Source organism: Tachypleus tridentatus, chromosome 2, assembly GCF_004210375.1.
Source record: "Tachypleus tridentatus isolate NWPU-2018 chromosome 2, ASM421037v1, whole genome shotgun sequence".
In the NCBI taxonomy this organism is placed as follows: Eukaryota; Metazoa; Arthropoda; class Merostomata; order Xiphosura; family Limulidae; genus Tachypleus; species Tachypleus tridentatus.
In genome coordinates, this window is record NC_134826.1 from 55,915,331 (window position 1) to 55,926,774 (window position 11,444).

At 37.3% G+C, this 11,444-nt stretch overlaps 1 long non-coding RNA gene across 1 annotated transcript; it reads right to left on the bottom strand.

Moving 5' to 3' along the window:
* Positions 1-1,589: 1,589 nt before the first annotated feature.
* Positions 1,590-10,671, bottom strand: LOC143235640 (uncharacterized). Its single transcript, XR_013019344.1, has 3 exons — positions 10,405-10,671; positions 4,024-4,134; positions 1,590-1,990 (listed from the first exon to the last, which is right to left on the bottom strand). It is a non-coding gene; the product is annotated as an uncharacterized LOC143235640 (long non-coding RNA).
* Positions 10,672-11,444: the final 773 nt, after the last annotated feature.

The window sequence follows — 11,444 nt, forward strand, 5'->3', positions numbered from 1 at the left end:
CATATAGTCCATGGACCAGCAGGCCATATTGAACTTTAAGAAACTCTACACCAAAACACTGTTTCAAAGGTGCTTTGAAGTAACCTCTGACACAGAGTTAACCCTCAGAGAGTTCTGAAAAATCACTTCAATATCTTCCATTGCTTGAGGATCATAGCTTGGAGAGAAGTGTCTTTGAGGATCGTGAACTCAGCCTGGAAGAAATTGTGGCCAGACTCAGTAGCAGAAAGACACTTTGAAGGCTTTGAGGCTGAGCCTGTTGTCGAGGATATTGTCTCACTAGACAAGTGTATGGGCTTGAATGTGAGTGGTGATGATGTGGAGGACTTGGTGGAAGACCACAACACTGAGCTCACCACGGAAGAACTCCAAGACCCTCAGAAGGAGCAGCAACAGAAGGCAACTAAAGATGTTTCTTCAGATGAGGAGGGTAGAAGGGAGGATGTTCCCAGTTCACTGTGAAAAATGTGGAGAGTTACAAAGGTTTGTGGAAAACTTTCACCCTGAGAAAGCTGTAGCAAACCGCAGCATAAACCTTTTCAATGACAATGCCATGTCTTACTTCAGAAACGTTTTAAAATGCAAGCAGAAACAAACCTCATTAGAAAAGTTTTTAGTGAGAAATAGGTCCAGTGAGTTTCAAGCAGGTTGTAGCGGTGTAAAAAGACAGAAAAGAGAAAGAATCCCAGAAGGAGAGCTACCTGACATTTTTATGGAAGGTGACTCCTCTTCCAAATAATAATAACCCTCCTACTCTCCACATTCCTCACCACCTTTCACTTACGCCATCAGCTCTCCTCAGTACAGATAAAGTGCAGTTAAATTTTCAATACGTGTTTTTTTATTGTGTTTATAGTTTTTGTGGTTAACTTTATGCATGTAAGTATTATTATGTAAGTATAAATAAGCAATATGTTTACTTAAAATGTTTCATAATGCGTAATTTTTGGAGGTTTGTAACGGATTAATTTAATTTACAGTATTTCTTATGGGAAAAATTGATTCGGTTTTCAAACAGCCTTGGCCCGGCATGGCCAAGCGTGTTAAGGCGTGCGACTCGTAATCTGAGGGTCGCGGGTTCGCATCCCCGTCGCGCCAAACATGCTCGCCCTTTCAGCTGTGGGGGCGTGATAATGTGACGGTCAATCCCACTATTCGTTGGTAAAAGAGTAGCCCAAGAGTTGGCGGTGGGTGGTGATGATTAGCTGCCTTCCCTCTAGTCTTACACTGCTAAATTAGGGACGACTAGCACAGATAGCCCTCGAGTAGCTTTGTGCGAATTTCAAAAACAAACAAAGAAACAGCCTTTTGGAACAGATTAAGTTCGAGAACCGAGGTACCATTGTATTAGTTTAGTGAATTATAATACATTTTCATTGATTTTTTAAAAATTATCTCATTCGATTTTTATGGTATGATTGAATCTTTGTTACGATTTATATAGTTTGAGGTTTCCTTAACGATCTTTATCCATAATAGGGAAAACACCATATGGATCCTAGGCCATGAAGTATGATACCAATTTTGAATTTATTTACAACAATAAGAACATTACAAAAAATCATTACAATTAAAAAATAATAGTCCATACTATGTCCTCCGGTGGGCAATACAAATGGGCAGCTTAAGACATAGAAATCTTACAAATCTGATGAGATGCGACTCTCAGAGGTTTCCTTGCCTTGAAAGAAAGTCCAGAATAAGCAATACAGAACAATTTGCAAAGCTGACTTATCAAAATAATTGGGAACAAATCTCAAGAAACTGAAGAATATCAATGAATAAAGATTCTAGTTCCATCATCCCAAAAGGAATTAATGTGAGCCACATAATGCCTCAGGGCTTTGACAGAACATAAATTATCTGTGTCTGATTGGTCATAGAGATCAGAAACATCTGTCCAAAGAAATAGTGAGAAAGATTTATCCCATTCCTTGGGTGTCAGAGTCTTAGATGGTCTCATGAGAAGCTGACCTAGTAAACACAGGCACTGGAAAAAAAGAAAATACAAATTCTTTTTAGCTTCAGGACCCCCTAAGCCAAATATACATTTTCATTTCACAATGAATGAGATCATAGACAGCCTTAACTAAGAATGACCCCTCTGATCTTTGATAGATACTAGATAACAGAAGTGGAACAAAGGAGGGCTGATTAGCCTCCATGATAAAAATAGTAACCTGTGAATTCATGTCTCAAAATGGTATGTCGCAATTTTGTTTTATGGTGACACAAAAATCACAACCAAGTACGTTAATTATTGCAACACTTATGTTTTGTTTGTTTGAATTTAAACACAAAGCAATACAATGGGTATTCTTTGCTTTGCTCATCATGAGTATTGAAACCCATATTCTAGCATTATGAAGAAGGTGCCATACTTTAGTAACATGTATAATGACATATAATAAACTCCTCCTTTGAATTTTAGCAGAATAATAATACAAAACTTTGTGCCCTGTTGTATAAAAGAATTTGAAGAAGATAGAAAGAATTCATTATGTGAAATTCATAAAATAATCAGCTTAATGTCATGTATTCATTCAACTGAAAAGTTTTTCAAAAATTAATGAACCTACAACACGAATTTTAAAAAAATGTCACATTTTGGTTTAAAAAATAAGTAACTGATAAACGAAGTGATATAGTTAAGGTAACATTATACCTACTAATTAATTATAAATTAGTACTATATTTTAAAAATAGTTTTTATTTCGAATATTTTATTACTGAGTACAAATTTAACTTTAAATTGCAATATTGGCCCGGCATGGCCAGGCGGATTCAGGCGTTCGACTCGTAATTTGATAGTCGCGGGTTCGAATCTCCGTCGCACCGAACATACTCGCCCTTTCAGCAGCAAGGACGTTATAATGTGGCGGTCAATCTTACTATTTGTTGGTAAAAGAGGAGCCCAAGAGTTGGTGGTGGGTGGTGATGACTAGCTGCTTTCCCTCTAGTCTTACACTGCTAAATTAGGAACGGCTAGCGCAGATAGCCCTGGAGTACCTTTGCGAGAAATTCAAAACAAACAAACTTAAAACTTTGTGGAAGGTTGGTAAAGAATGATATTGCAATTTGTTTTTTGCGCCAGCCGTCTCTAATTTAGTAGTGTAAGACTAGAGGGAAGGTAGCTAGTCATCACCACCCACTACCAACTGTTGAGCTACTCTTTTACCAACGAATAATGGGATTGAACGTTACATTATAATGTCCCCATGGCTGAAAGGACGGGCATGTTTGGTGCGACGGGGATTCGAACCTGCGACCCTGGGATTACGAGTGGAATGACAAAGTTTTAAGCATTCATACTTTGGACGCAGACTTCGGTCCAACTCCAATACAAAACGTCAAACCTGAATTCAAATATTAATAAGTGTAATTACCCTATTCAATTACCATACTTTTCTTTAAGTTTATACGAATAAAAGCTGATGAGGTATATATTATTTTTTTAAGCTTACCCATGACCATTTTTTTTTTAAATTGGTATATTTCTTATAAGGGACTTCCATAGAAACTAGAGTTTTAAACTTTTGCAGAAATTTTTCATATGTCATATTTGACTTGATCAAGGGATTGTTACTGTTTCTGATATCTTTTGTTTGAAGTCCAAAAGATGAGCAATTATTTACTACTCCCTCTTTTTCAACAAGTTTTGCACACTGGTAAAGAAATGTAATCATTAATATTACAACTATGAAGTAATAATTCTAACTAAATGATATACGTATATTTAGAAAGTAATTGAATATTCAATGCTCAGACACCAGTGATGTAAACAAAGAGCAGCTTTTGAATTATGTAATCACAAGACTGTGAAAAATAAACAAAATCCCGTATAGAATGCTCTAAATTGTACCATTAAAGTTATGAACCACCTAGAGGTTATACAGTTTAACTTGAAATATAATTCATTATAAAATATGTCATTTGTATTGCACAGGTGTAAAAGATAAAGTAAATATTAATGCTTGTGTAACAATACTAATATCAAAAGAAAACAGACTGGATATTTCTTACGGTATTTCTAATTAAACGACTCCTGACGAAATGGATGAAAGTTTTTGAATTTGTGTCATCAGAAGTTCGATCCCTCTTAGTGGACACAACATGTTTCTCAATTTGGCCTTCCTATAAAAAAAATACTCATGTTTAAATAAAAGTTGTTATCTTCCATAAACAATTTTTTACACATTGTTAAACTACTGTAAAACACTACCCGTAAGTCTCAGAGTTATTTTAATCTTGTAATAAGGTACTTTCCTCCTCTCACAAAATTAGCTTTTCCCATTTTGTTCTGCCCTCCATACACGATTTTTTTATAACGTATTCCACAAACCTTTTGCACCCACCTATTGGAATCAGGGCCGTCGATAGCCATTACGGGCCCCAGGACAGCAAGCATTAAGGCCCCCTTCCACAAACAGCTGGCAAAGCATTATATATAGGCTGTCCTCCTGGACCTCTAGACACCCGGACCCAGGGGCACTGGCCCCCTGACCCCCCTCTTGTCGGGCCTGATTGAAATCAAAGATTTCAAGAAATCTCACACGCAAATCATCATGCGTCATCTTTCCACCAATAGGAACACACAACCGTCACGTTACGCATGCATGTATCTCCCTCTTATGTGCCACTGTCGAAATATCATTTTTTTTTCTTTTTTTTCACGTTCTGCTTAGAGTGGTTTACGTTACTGAAACTTACTATTTATTTCAAGAAATTTCCGCTTTGAGTTTGAAAGAATTTATTTACTCGTGTTTTAATATTTCACTTGTTTGTTCGATCTCAAGCCCGAATTCCGAAGTTAATGTTACGTACTACTTCGGATCTTTCTCATTTATGTGATGCCATACTTCAAGCCATAGGTGCAAGCGACCAAGCAAGATATTTATTTGCATTCATTCACAGGAAGATTGAGCATTATATGGGGCAACATTTGTCTGAAAGGGATTTTGATCATTTCTCCTCACCCCAACCGAGTTTGCCATGCCTTCTCACACAATTCCCGAGGATTCTGATCAACTTTCATTTGTTTTGTTTTTCGACTTTATTTCTCACCAGATGTTTTGTTTCTTCATTCTACTTCTTATCGTCCCAGTCTTTCCCTTTCACATAGTTCTGCCTCCCTACCTCATTTACTTTTCCCCCATCCCTTGATATTTGGGTTTGTGTTGAGCACTTTACCTCTTAGTTGGGTGGTAGCATCAGTATGGCTCGTCCCTTCGTGCTATGGATCATTTCCTTCTCTCTCTCTCTTAACATTGGATAGATTGTTCGTGTCTGGACCAAAAAAATTGTTGGGTTCACTTCTGCCTGGTCGGGTGTGGGAGTGGCAGATCACGAATCTCCCATTCATCTATCAGGTATTCACTATTTGTCATACTGTGATGACTCTGTTGCAGTACCTCTCCTCGGTCCATCTCTTGTCTGAGATTTTTCACAGGAACATGAAGGAGTTTTCTGGGAAAGTCCTCTCACTCCTTATTTCCACATTGGCAATAACACTATGCAACACAAATTTTGTTTGCTGATAGTATGTGCTATTTCTTAATTGCTTATGTTGTAAAAGTACAAGAAATGGCCATTATTCCCTTCAAACTTTGCTTTTGTGACAGGGATAATGAAATTTAGAAATTAACTTATTTTCTATGTAAAAACGGGCAAATTTGCACATTTTCGTTTGCATAAGCTCTAAATAAAACAACATATGAATCGAGATTTACATGTATTTATACTAAAGTTATACAAAAATGAACAAAAATATTTAAAAGTGAGAAGTTTTTTCGAGATTTGCGACTGTAATGTAAATCACTTTCACGTATCTGGCGGAGTGGGTACAGGGAACTAAGGTCACAAAAGCAAAGTTTGAAGAGAAAAATATGTCTTTTCCATTTATTTTAGGCATAAGCAAGTGGAAAATAATACTTTCTGCCCAGGAAGAAAAAAAAAGAAAAAATTTGTTACATAATGTAATCCACCGTTTTTCACCTGGTAACCCATTAGTCTGAGTCAGAGCCGAGCATGGCACCGATTCCTGTCTTCCAACCATCCCCTTCCTAGCCTTGATCTGTTCCTTCTTCCCCTGGTGCCACTACTCATGGTTTTCCTGAAGTCACATGGTTCATCAAAAACAGTTCTTATGCCTACCTGATGCGTTTAGGTCTAGTAGAAGTTTGTCAAGGTATTATCAGAAGGTTTCATTATCCATTTCTTACTCCTCATTCCTTATTAATTGTACCTGTTTCCTTTTATCCTCCTCAGGATCCCATTCTGTGCCAGCATCTTTCAGAGGTGGTACAATGACCTTTTTACACCAGAGGTTATCGAATCTTTCTCGCCATGTTTTTGAGGCGTTTCCCCCCGCTAGTTTGTGGTCCCAAAAATGACCAAGCAAGGAGTGTCATGAACTTGTCCAGTGTCAATAAACATGTTCATGCTTCATCATGGAATCCGAACTTACATTTTAGTGAGATCTCTCTCTTCAGCTTTGGATGACTAAGCTGGGCATCTCCAAAGCATATTTTTTACAATCCTGTATCAGAGTATTATCATCCATATCTTTAGTTTTCTATCGTCGGGTAACATACAGTTTTATGCTCTACCCTTGGGGTTGGCTCTAGCACCATTGCATGTTAGAAGCCCTCTCTCTGTATCTTATTCTTTGGAATTGTGTTTTCACTTGTTTCTGGGCAGCTAGTGTTTTTGCACTCATTCCAAACAGGAGTTGGCTAACCATACTCATTAGCTGTTTCTCGAAGCTGCTTAATCAAATTGCATTAGGGGATGATGTCTTCATTAAATCCTCTGACACACCTTGTATGAAGCTCACATGTGGTCCCTTCAATGGGTTCTTCACGAGAAATGAAACCATGTTCAGAATGTTAGATTCTCCCATCCCCCTTCTATAGTTATGAACAAGCCTTATTGCGGGTGGGCAAAGTTCATGTCTCGGAAAACATCCCACTTCCTCCTATACGGCCAAATTTGCATGTCTTCATTGATGTATTTTCTTCAAGACTGTGTTGCAAAAGTTATTGGCCTCTTCATATCAATGTTCTTGAACTCCTTGTTGTTTCAGATCTGAAAGATCAGTGGATAGTATACTTATGCCCCTTTGAATCTTGCTCTCTGATGGCCAGAAAATTGCAGATACCCTAGGTGAAAGTCTTCTCGTGCATCTAGCACTTCTGCTTTATCCCTCAACTTCTTAGTCATCAATATACTAGCAGAGCAATCATCTCTTTTCTTTTGAGCTGATCGTCTCTATGACCATAATCGCCCTTTATGCTGGTGGAACTTACGATTGCTCTTCATTGATCTTGTAGTACACAAGTTGGACCTGATGATATTCATTATAAAATGCTATGTCATCTCTCTCCTGCCTGTCTTGCTATTCTTCTGGTTGTTTTTAACTGAGTCTGGCAGGAGAATGTTTTTCCTGATGCTTGGCAAAATGTTATTGCCTCTCACTTTCTCAAGCCTGGGAAGGATTCCAAGATTCTTTGAAACAACCATTCAAATGCTTTGACGAGCGGTCTCTGTAAGATATTACAGAGGATTTTTATTGCTCATTTTTGGTTCCTTGAATTAAATAATCTCCTCTTGCCTATACAGTTTGGGCTCCAATGACAGTGCTCCATCGTGGACCACATGATTTAACTTGAAACGTTAATCGGGAAATCATTCTCAAGGAACAACATATTGTTTCTGTATTTTTACGTAGAGAAAACTTATGACACTACTTGGAGGTTTGCCATCTTGCGATACTTCCAATCAAATGGTTTGCGTGGCCATTATTAAACATTTTCAATGGACTGGTGATTCAAAGTTCGTGTGGGCTCAACAATTTCCCATTCTTTCCCACAGGAACTTGGAGTCCCTTAGAGCTGCGTCTTGAGTGCCGCACATTTCATTATAAAGATTAATGCCATAAGCAGACAATTCCTCCCTACAGTTGCAAGTAGTCTTTATCTCAGTGACTTCTACTTCTCGTGACAGTCTTTGATTATGAGGTTCATTGAATGGTAGCTACAGATTGCCCTCAGTCATTTATTGAAGTGGACCACAGCAAAGAGTTTTACCTTTTATCGCTCCAAAAGCGTTTGTATGCATTCCTGCTACCAATATGGTATTCACTCCCATCCTGAACTCTGTCTTGGAGAAGTTGTGCTTCCTGTGGTCCCTGAAACAAGGTTCCTGGGGCTTATCACTGACTGTAAGCTGACCTTTACTCCACGCATCAAATAGCTATGTGTCAAGTGTACAAAGGCACTGAGCATCCTCCTTGTCCTCTCTTCCACCTCCTTGGGAACAAGCTGATGTTTTATGCTAGAAATCTATTGTGTCTTCATTCATCAAAACTGAACTACGAGTCACTGTGGCCTAGAGCTCTGCCAGAACCTCTTCCTTGAAGTTCACCATCAGGGGCTTCAGCTCTTCACAACGGCCTTTCGCACTTCTCCAGTCCAGGGTTTGTACACTGAGTCTCATGAAACTCCTCTACATCTCTAATGTTTGCAAAAGTCTTTACTGTATGCTTCAAAACTTGGATCTCTACCACAGCATCCTACCTTGGGTTGTGTTTTCTTTCTTCAGTGGCTCATGCTTTTTCAGAATAGATGGTTTGCCATTGTTCCTTTTGGCCTTCGTATCCAGGTGCAGTTCACTAAACTAGGTCTGTTCTTGGACAAAACTGCTGTATCCACTGGTCAGCCTATTTAAAGAAGGCAGATACTCACAATTGGAAGTACCTTCTTATATTTGCGAACATCTTTCGAACCATCCTTTCATTCCCGTTTATATGGATGGTTCGAAATCAGGTGACTGTGGGCTCTGCCATGGTTTGGTGGTTTCACACAGAATCCCCTCATGTAATTTAATATCATTAATAAAATGTTTCTTTTATGCACTACCGAAATTAAATAATATTAAGTACTATAGAAGAACAATTAATATACCACACAAATATAAATAAGCGTTTGCCAACAAAGATTAATTATAATATTTGTTTTTGAGTTTTGCCAAAAGTTACACAAGGGTCATCTGCGCTATCCGTCCTTAATTTAGCAGTGCAAGACTAGAGGGAAGGAAACTAGTCATCACCACTCACTGTTCAACTTCTTTACCAAAGAATAATGGAATTGACTGTCACATTATAACGCACCTGTGGCTGAAAGGGAAACAATGTTTGGTGTGACGGGGATTCAAACCCGCTACGTCATCATTTTACGAGACGAGCGCAGTAATCATTTGGCCATGCTAGGCCTGATTATAATGTCTCGACTGCTATAAAGAACGTTCTAAATTACACCTTAAAGATATGAGTGACGTTAAATCTCCTATTTAGACAAAAAATCGATCTTTCGTGTCTTTATTGTTTTTATCATAAAATAATAATTCCTGTATTGTTCTGTGCTGTTGGTTTGTTGCAATATTTTCATATATAAAAGATAGTGTAAGCAGTATTGACTGACTTATTTTGTGAGATTATATTTCATTACTTTTTTTTTTTATAATAAGAGTTAAAAGCAGACGATCGTTGGAAGTTGTGTTTGTAAGTCGCTGATCTAGATGTTAACGCCTCAATAAAATATATAAAAATGCGACTACTGTGCGAGCTGGCTGGAAGAGAGCGAAAATCGAATTTAATTAACTGAAAGATAGTTTCGGTCAAACAAAGGTTAGGTAACGTAAAGTTAAACGTCGTAGGAACGAATAGCCTAACGGTTAACATGTTAAAGGGAAATTAGCAATTTTCTGACATTTTAAGAGAATAACTTGTCTTGTCAAAGCGTTTTCTAAGACCACTGAACCTGCCTTTCACAAAAACAGCAGACGTGTATCAAAAGTGAGGATACTGTTATGATAAAAGAAACAACAAAGGTAAAAGAAATAAGAGAGTTATACACTGTTATTGATCAAATTAAAAATAAAGATAGTACAGTTTTTCAACTAGATTCTAAAGCAGTTTATTGACAACAAAAAGAGAACTCTATTGTATACTATTTGAAATGCAACTATGATATACGTACATGTAGTGTAAATTCTTTTTGTGCGTATAACTTGTTTTAAACATACACTATTTTAAAATAAGCGAAGTGTGTACTGTTCATTTATTGCCAAATTTACCGCCACGAACAAGACACATTCTTTGTCCAACACACCCATATATTTCACTTGCATTACTGTATACTTCTAGGCAAAAAAAATGCTTGACAAACATAAATTAACTTAATCACTACAAAAAAATAAACTTTAAACAGGTAACCCTGACATTTAATTTATGCAATAAACACCAATAAAAAATCATGTAATCGTGTTTAAATCAAAGTTTTTTATAATGGGCTAAAGAATTGTCAGTAAATATCCTACATTAGGCGGTTTGAAATAAAATCTCACCTTTAATTCCTGAAGTAGGAGAAGAAACGTTTTAAGAGATATGAATATTGAAAATACTCCACACAAGATTATTATAAGGTTTATTTGGTATTGAAAACTCGTATCTCCTACTGGGCAACTATGGTGATTGCAGCTTTTCGGATACTCAGGATAACTGACAAAATAGAGCAGGTTCAAGGATGTCAGATTTATAATATGTTCGTAACAAGTTGATTAACTTATTATTTTCGTATATGCACCGACAATATGGATAAACATCTTTACAAACATCCGTAGGATCAATAACTGCAATTACATTTGTATAAGCATACAATAAGTGAGTAATTGCGAATTATACAAATTAACACAAAAGGTATGCCTCGATAATTATTTATTCCACAACAAATTTAAGGATATTAGTACAGAATTACGGATTCAATTCAAATAAAGAGACAATATAATAATCTTTGTTGCTTTAATTCCATGTTTTTCACAATCAAATACTTTTCACGTGAAGTAATCATACTAATTTTTTTTAATACAACTCTTGACTTACCCAGATTCGTCAATGTAGAAAATATTGTAACAAATAATAGTAATAACACTTTGTATGACAAGAACTGAGCACAGGTTGGTCTTAATAAAAATGTTGTCAGAAGGTATTTTGTGCTATTGACTAATCAGCAAATAAATCTGCAAGTAAGTTAGGGTGTATTAAATTTAGAATTTCTGTTTAAATACTGTTTGAAAGTTAAGCCAACCAGTGAATAGCTTGTGTTAATGGCCCGGCATGGCCAGGTGGGTTAAGGCGTGCAACTCGTAATCTGAGGGTCGTGGGTTCGCATCCCCGTCGCACCAAACATGCTCGCACTTTCAACCGTGGGGGCATTATAATGTAACGGTCAACCCCACTATTCGTTGGTAAAAGAGTAGCCCAAGAGTTGGCGGTGGGTGGTGATTACTAGCTGCTTTCCCTCTATCGCAGATAGCCCTCGTGTAGCTTTGCACGAAATTCCAAACAAACCGCCCCCCAGTGGCACAGTGGTATGTCTGCGGACTTA